At 39.7% G+C, this 8,665-nt stretch overlaps 1 pseudogene; it reads right to left on the reverse strand.

Annotated features, from left to right (window-relative positions):
• Positions 1–6,431: 6,431 nt before the first annotated feature.
• On the reverse strand, positions 6,432–7,515 carry LOC103694265 (glyceraldehyde-3-phosphate dehydrogenase pseudogene; annotated as a pseudogene).
• Positions 7,516–8,665: the final 1,150 nt, after the last annotated feature.

Here is an 8,665-nt window from a genome sequence, read left to right on the forward strand (position 1 = left end):
CTGGTATGTGAAGTCTAGCCCTATTCTCTCTTCTGTTCAGCCATTGGCTGACCAGCTTTTATTGACAAATAAAAGAATAAATGGGGAACAATGTTTACATGACAAAGAGTCAGGAGATACTTGGAATAAGGATTGAAAGGTCATGTCCAGATTGCAACCAGATATGGGGACAGAGAAGTCAGCATCTGAATAATACAAGAATAATCACAGTGTACAATAATGTCATACCTACAAGATAGGCTAAGGACCCAGGTGGAACTCAAATACTACTGTCTCCTGAAAAAGCATAGGAACAAATTACTCTACTGACACTCTGTTATAACTCATAGAGAAATGTCTTGCTCAGACATCATCGGAGAAGCTTCCTCTTGTATCATATGAGAACAAATACAGAGACCCATGGCTGTATAGTGTGAAGAGAATGAGATGCCCTCGAACGTTCAGTCCTCAGTGCAATGCCCATCAATTCTCTCTTCTTATGGCTCAGTGAATCCTGAGGAAGAGTAGGTTTAAGAGGCAGATGAGCTGGAAGACACTAAGGAAACAAGGTCTTCTAAACACAGAATGAACAATGCACACATGGACTCACAGAGACGGTGGTAGCATGCACAGGTGTAAGCCAGATGGGGCCCAAGTGATGAGGAGGGGAAATGGACACAAGCACACATACCTGACCCATAGACTGTCCCCAATTGGTAACCACCCACCAGTGAATATTTAGTTTTCTTAAACAAAGTCCTACTAGTTATACAAACCACTCTCAAGATCAGACTATGTTGAATGCCCAACACAAAACAAACTCTAATGTTTGAGGTTGTTTTATCTGTAATCCTTTGTCGGGGTATTTTTTTTCTTAACCTGTAAGACTCTGCTCATACATTATGGTTTGTAATTTTGTAGTTTTGGGGAATTTCTGTGTGGGCCAATGTGTGTCTATCTATGGCCTGTGTTTTCTTAGGCTCTTTGCCTTTCTTTTCATTTGCATATCTTATTTTATCTTATCCTATACAGATTTGGCTGTTTTTATTTTATCTTATTTTTATTATTTTTTCTTTTTTAGATTCTGATTTGATTTCTAATAAGAGAACAAGAAAGGGTCATTTAGACTTGAACTGGTGGTGAGATGGGGAGCATCTTGGAGAAGTTGAAAGAGGGAGAACCATAATCAGAATATATTGTATGAAAAAAACTATTTTCAATTTTAAAAGTCCTAAGCAGCCAAAAATAAATGTTTCCTCATTCTCAAATAAAGATAGAATTAGAATTTGATCTTGTGACCTGTGTGGTGAATCTTTGTGTAATATTTGGCTTTATTTCTCAAGAAAATGCCATAATTGTATTCTACCATCAACCTTCTAGTCCTCATTTAAAATGTACTGACTTTAGTGAACATTCATCAAATCACTACTCTCAAGTTAACTCAAGGCTGGGCTGCCAGAAAGCTGAATTTTTTTTTTTAAAAAAAGGAACTGATATTGATTCCCTACCCTTCTTTTCAGCACTTTTAAGTAACTCTAATTTTAGATATAGAAGTTAGAGTCAGAATATGGACATGATATTATTGGACTTTTCCTGTAAATGAAACAAAGGCAAGGCTAGCATCTCATCCATGTTCTGTCTTCCACTCCTCTAGGAGCTCCGTGTGAGAAGGAACTATTTTTACTCCTGTCCTGTGATCCAGCACCAAGGACAGAGAACTGTGCTACAACCAGCAATGACTAAAAATGCATTGAGAATTTCCTCAAAGATTTGCAAGTTCGTGGTTCTGCTTTGGTGGAAATTATGGATCTCTGGAGACAGAATACTGATGATGAGTCTTAGTTCCACTCTTAATATCAGCACTAGTTAGCGCAAGCTATTAGACCCTTTAATTTACTTTAAATGAATACAGTAGGAAATGGTGTGCAAGGCTCTCATGCTTTTAATATTCAAAGTAGTTGTTCATTTTTACAACAGATACGACTATAAATACAATTTGTAAGATAGAATACTGATAAATAACTGGGTCTTGTGGAAAATGAATCAATTTCAGGGATTTGGCTCATATTTCTGAGGGATTCAGGTTACCAGAGCTGTCAAGGTCAACTATTAAAATTGAAGACTGAAGTTGGTACCCTGTATCAGTTTGCTTTTCTTAGAAGCAAATGCCAAGAGGTCTATCGGGAAATAGGCCTGGGAAGGATAGAGAGGCAGCAGCAGAGTCAGCAAGAGCAGGTTTAGCACACCCTGAAGGATAAAGGCCAGAGGGTTAGTATGGGAAGACAGCCTTATAGTTTCAAGAAAGTCATTCGGACTACAATGAGGTCTCCAAGCAACAGTTGCCTAGCAGCCAAGGTTGAACAGAAACCATCTCTAATAACACGTCCATTGTAGTCAGCCACTGACTTGCAACAGCCAGAGAAAACTGATCCAACTAAGTGGTGGGTCTGAAGAGGTAGTTTCTTGAGCTGTCAGTCGACCAGTCTACAAAATGGTTCTTAAAGAGATCCTCTAGCATTGCCATAATATATATACATATATGATGGAAATCGGGGAAAAAAGCTTCCAAATAAAATTTCTTTCTCCCCGTTACTTCAGAATACTGAGCAACATCATAGTCTCCAATATCTTCCACAGTTCGACCTTCACTAGCTCCTCTCTTTATTCCCAAATGTGTATACTTACCAAGCATCAGATTTTGACCTTTTATCCCCAAATCTTCACCCACAAATATGGTAGAATTTACTAAAGCCACAACATTTAAACTATGATTAAAAAATCCCTCCTAGAAATGCCAGTTTGGAGATTTCAATACCATTTGGACGGACTTCGTTGAAATATGCGAAAAGAAAAAACTAAACTCATTCTCCTCTTCCATGTAACCAGTGTCGTCATTTCCCTCCAAAGAAGTCACACTTGGAAAGGTTGAGTCTCCCTCTCTCTTCTTGATGCATAGAGGGCAGTGGGGACTGTAAACCCTCCACTCACTTCTCCCCACAGCATCACAGTCAATGTGGTCACCGTCCTGATGCCATACTGTGCAAGAGTGTCCACCCGATAATTTCCTTGAAATAATGGAAGCGTGCAAGCATTGTGCTGCAGCGGCGTCTTAAAGAAGATTAGATCCAGAGTCCAAGCAGCATTTGAGAGTCAGGAGTAGATTTTCAAGCGGAAGAATGTTAAAGTTCTGTATCTGTGGAAACGCATCTGTCAGAAGAATGTTAGAAATGGAAAAGTTATTTAAAACACTGTGCAAAGAGCACTGCTAACAAACAAACAAACAAACAGACAGACACAATCTTAGCTCTCTGTATAGATTGTTCTAATTTTGCTACCACATTTCATAATACAGCATGGGGTATTTTGAAGGGTGACATGCATAATTTATAGAAATAAGAGGACTCTGAAATTAAACCTAAGTTTAAATATAAGAAAATGTGGTCTAATCTTTTATTCCATTCATGGAAACAAAACTGAAACTGTAGATTTTAACATTCAACAGGGAACTGCCTAAAACTATTTTAGCACACCTTCAAGGACTCACACGTGTGAGGATTTCAGAGTAATTAATGTTAATCAAAAATAGGAAAAACAAAAGTCCTTGTTTCCAGCAAACCCACATGTAAGCTAGGCTCACATTTTTACTTTCTTAGTATCTATAGTGAATTCTCCATGCTGGAACTCCAGATGAGAGAGAGAGCATTTCTCTGTCCGTGTCTAGGTCTTCTCAGTCAATATGGTATTTTCTAGTTCCATTTATTTATGTACAAGTTTTACAATTTTCTTTTTCTTTATCACTTATTAGTTTTCCATAGTGTATATTTACCATATTTCACTATCCATTTGTCTGTTGAAGGATGTTGTGATGGTGAGAGTGAGGACGCTCTCCCCTACTCCCCATAGACTCACATATTTAAATGTTTGGTCCTTAGTTGGAAGAACTATTTCTGCAAGGGATTGGGAAGTGTGGATTTGGTGGAGGAAGTGTGCTACTGGGAATGGTTTTTTTGAGATTTCAGAAAACCATGCCAAACCCAGCCTCTTTCTCTCTGCCTGCTGATTCTCCAGTTACCACTACCTGCCCACTATCATGAGTCTCACCATGACAGTCATGGACTTATCGTCTGAAGCTGTAAGCAAGTCTCATTTATATGACATCTCTTATTGCCTTGGTCATGGTATCTCTTCACAGCAGTAGAAAAGTAACTAAGAGAAACTTTGAGGTTGATTTCATTTCCCGGCTACTGTGAATAGAGGTCCAATGAACATCGCTGAGCAAATGGAGTGAGCTGTCAAGTCCTTTGGGCATATACAAAAGAGCAGCATTGCTGGGTCATAGGGTAGATTTATTTTTTTATCATTTTGGAAGTTCTCCACACTGATTTCCAGAGTAGCTGGAGCAGTTTTCAACCCCATCAACGGTAAATGAGGGTGTCTTCCCCCTCCCTCCAGCATCCTCTTTAGAAATGAGTGGGTGTTTTGTTTTGTTGATCCTCGCCATTCTGACTGGGTAAGATGAAATCTCAAATTCATTTTGGTTTTTTATTTCCTTAATTGTTAGGGATTATGAGCATTTCTTAAGATTAGCTACTGTTATTTCTTCCTTTGAAAACTCTCTGCCATATTCCAAGAGCATGTTTTGAATGGGTTATGGTTTTGTTTTTGTTTTTGTTTTCTGAGTTCTTTATGTATTCTGGATGTTAATCCCCTGTCAGATGTATGGCTGCCAATGATTCTCTCCTATGCTGGGTTTCCTTTTCATTTTCTTGGTTATTTTACCTGTTCAGAAGATTCTTAAATTTATGAGATTCCACTTGTCAATTATTGACCTTAATTCCTGGGCAAATGGAATGCTATTCAGACAAGCTTGTCCTAAACTTATATCATGCAGCATACTGTACATGTTTTCCTCTAGAAGCCTCAGTGTTTCTGCTTTCACATTTAAGTCTCTGATCCACTTAGAGTTTTTTGGTCCAAAGTGAGAGATACAGGTCTAATTTCTTTCTACGTGTAAGTCTGCTGTTTTTCCAGCATGGTTGTTGAAGATGCTATGTTTTCTCCAGTGTATGTTTTCGGCATCTTTGTCATAAAAAATGTTGTAGTTATACAGACTCAGGTTTAGATCTTCTGTTTGTTCAATTTGTCTACATTGTCTGTTTTTATGCCAGTACTATGATTTTTATCACCACCACCACGACCACCACCACCACCACCACCACCACCACCACCACCACCACCATCATCATCATCATCATCATGATTACTATTATCATGTCTGCAATATATATTGATATCAGAAGTGGTTGTCACTCTAGTATTTTGTTGTTGTTGTTGTTGTTGCTGTTGTTGTTGTTGTTTAGTATTTTTTGGACACACGGTGCCTTTTGTGGTTCTAAGTGAATTTTAGAATTTTTTTTTCTTTCTGTGACAAATGAGATGGAAATTTTAACTGGACTATAGATAGGTTTTAGTAGGATGATCATTATTAAGATATTATTCTTACCAATACATGAGCATGGGATATTTTCCCATTTTTAGCGAAGACATCTTTCACCTCCTTGCTTAAATTTCTTCTCAGATACTGAGAGGTTGTGAATGGAGTGTCTCCAAGATTTCTATCTGCATAAATCTTCTGTTTGTGGGTGGTAAAAAGCTATTTAATTTTGTAATTTAATTCAGTCTCTTTTCTGAAATTGTTGATTATTTCTAGAAGTGTTTTTATGATAGTTTTTTTTGATCCCTTATGTGTAACACCATAGCATCTGCAAGTAGGTATAGTTTTACTTCTGTTTTCCTATTTGTATCTCTTTAATTTCTTTTCCAGCTTTATTGGTCCAACAAGTGCTTCAAGTCCAATATTGAGTCTGAGTGGGTATTGTGGGCAGTCCTCTCTCATTCCTGATTCCAAATGGATTGCTTCGAGTCTTCCCAATTTAGGATGATGTTGTCCGAGGGCTTTTCATATATAGACTTTATTGTGTTGAGGTATATTCCCTCGAGTTCTACTCTCTCTAGGACTAATCATGAAAGCATGTTTGAATTTGTAAAGATTGTTTTTGAATCTATGGGAATGATTACTTTTTTATCTTTGAGTTCATCTATTTAATTTACTGCATTTATTAATTCTCACATGTTGAATGACCACTGTATCTCCAGGATAAACCCAACTCAGTCATGATAGATAATCTTTTTGATGTATATCTATTCAGTTTGCAAGTTTCTCAGGAGGATTTATTTTTGTGTGTGTGACATTATGTTTTTTTTTGAGGGTGCAGCGAGCTTTATTGATGGTATTCAAGAGAGAAGGGAGGACTCCCCAGGCCCCTCCTGTTATTATGGGGTCTGGGATGGAAATTGTGAGGGAGATGCTCAGTGTTGGGGGCCGAGTTGGGATGGGGACTCCTCAGCAACTGGGGGCCTCTCTCTTGCTCTCAGTATCCTTGCTGGGCTTGGTGGTCCAGGGTTTCTTACTCCTTGGAGGCCATGTAGGCCATGAGGTCCACCACCCTGTTGCTGTAGCCGTATTCATTGTCATACCAGGAAATGAGCTTTACAAAGTTGTCATTGAGAGCAATGCCAGCCCCAGCATCAAAGGTGGAAGAGTGGGAGTTGCTGTTGAAGTCGCAGGAGACAACCTGTCTTCAGTGTAGCCCAGGATGCCCTTTAGTGGGCCCTCAGATGCCTGCTTCACCACCTTCTTGATGTCATCATACTTGGCAGGTTTCTCCAGGCGGCATGTCAGATCCACAATGGATACATTGGGGGTAGGAACACGGAAGGCCATGCCAGTGAGCTTCCCATTCAGCTCTGGGATGACCTTGCCCACAGCCTTGGCAGCACCAGTGGATGTAGGGATGATGTTCTGGGCTGCCCCACAGTCATCACGCCACAGCTTTCCAGAGGGGCCATCCACAGTCTTCTGAGTGGCAGTGATGGCATGGACTGTGGTCATGAGCCCTTCCACGATGCCAAAGTTGTCATGGATGACCTTGGCCAGGGGGGCTAAGCAGTTGGTGGTGCAGGATGCATTGCTGACAATCTTGAGGGAGTTGTCATATTTCTCGTAGTTCACACCCATCACAAACATGGGGGCATCAGCGGAAGGGGCGGAGATGATGACCTTTTTGGCCCCACCCTTCAGGTGAGCCCCAGCCTTCTCCATGGTGGTGAAGACGCCAGTAGACTCCACGACATACTCAGCACCAGCGTCACCCCAGTTGATGTTAGCAGGATCTCGCTCCTGGAAGATGGTGATGGCCTTCCCGTTGATGACAAGCTTCCCATCCTCAGCCTTGACTGTGCCGTTGAACTTGGGTAGAGTCATACTAGAACGTGTAGACCATGTAGTTGAGGTCAATGAAGGGTTCGTTGATGGCAACAATGTCCACTTTGTCAGAAGAGAAGGCAGCCCTGGTAACCAGGCACCCGATACAGCCAAATCTGTTCACACCGACCTTCACCATCTTGTCTATGAGACGAGGCTGGCACTGCACAAGAAGATGCGGCTGTCTCTGGAACAGGGAGGAGCAGAGAGCCGTGACTCTATGTTTCTCGGGCTATTGTCTAATTGGCCTATAGTTTTCTGTTGAGTCTTTACCTGATTTTGGTATTAATTCATATTGACTTTACAGAAAGAGTGTACTCCTTCTATTTTCTTGAATAACATAAGAAAGATTGGCTATAGAGCTTTGAAAGTCCATTGGCCTGGGCTATTTCAGTTCGAAAGCTTTTTATTAGTTTCAATTTCTCCATTTGTTATGAATCTGGGTGCTGGAGAGATGGCTCAGTAGTTAAGAGCACAGACTGCTCTTCCAGAGGTCCTGAGTTCAATTCCTAGCAATTACATGGTGGCTCACGGCCATCTGTAATGGGATCTGATGCCCTCTTCTGGTGTGTCCTAAGAGCAACAGTGTACTCACATAAAATAAATAAATCTTAAAAAAAAAGTTAAAAATGAATCTGTTTAGGTTGTTGTTCTCAGTTTAACTTTGATGATTTTGGTGGATATAGAAATGTATTTCTTTCTCTTAGATGTTCCAATTAAGAGAATACAGGTCTTTAAAATATTCCCTTATAATATTCTGAACAGACATGAGTCTGTTGCAGTGTTTTTCTGTTCATGTATGAGCTCCGACATTTATGTAATTTTTTCTTCCAGTTAGTTGAGCCAAGAGTCTGTCAATCTGGTTCATCATCTCAAAGAACTAGCTCTTAGATTCATTGGTTCTTTGCATTGTTTTCTTTGTTTCTAGTTCAATAATTTCTGTTTTGATTTCTTATCGTTTCTTGCTGCCCACTAGATTGAGGCTTGGTTGGCTCTTGTGTTTCCAAAATTCTTGAGTTGTATTATTAAGTCATTTATTTGTACTCTTTCAGGTTTTTTGTTTAACGTGACTACAAATTTCACTATTAAAACTGCTTTTTAATGTTGCCCAGATGTTTTATTGTGTTGTGTTTTCGTTTTCAGTTAGTTTCAGGACTTTTTTTTCTATTTCCATCTTGATTCTTTGGCCCACTCATCACTGTACTAGTCTGTTGTTTCATTTCCATGAGTGTGAGATCCACATTCTTTCCTCTTACACATTCTCTTCATAAATCACTGTCCTAAAATTGCTACCTTAGGGATTCCTAAGTTTTCCTTCCACTTTTGGCTCAGTTCCTGTTCATGTGGGATATTTTTAGAAAG

This window comes from Rattus norvegicus, chromosome 18 (genome assembly GCF_021556685.1).
Source record: "Rattus norvegicus strain SHRSP/BbbUtx chromosome 18, alternate assembly SHRSP_T2T, whole genome shotgun sequence".
Classification (NCBI taxonomy): Eukaryota; Metazoa; Chordata; class Mammalia; order Rodentia; family Muridae; genus Rattus; species Rattus norvegicus.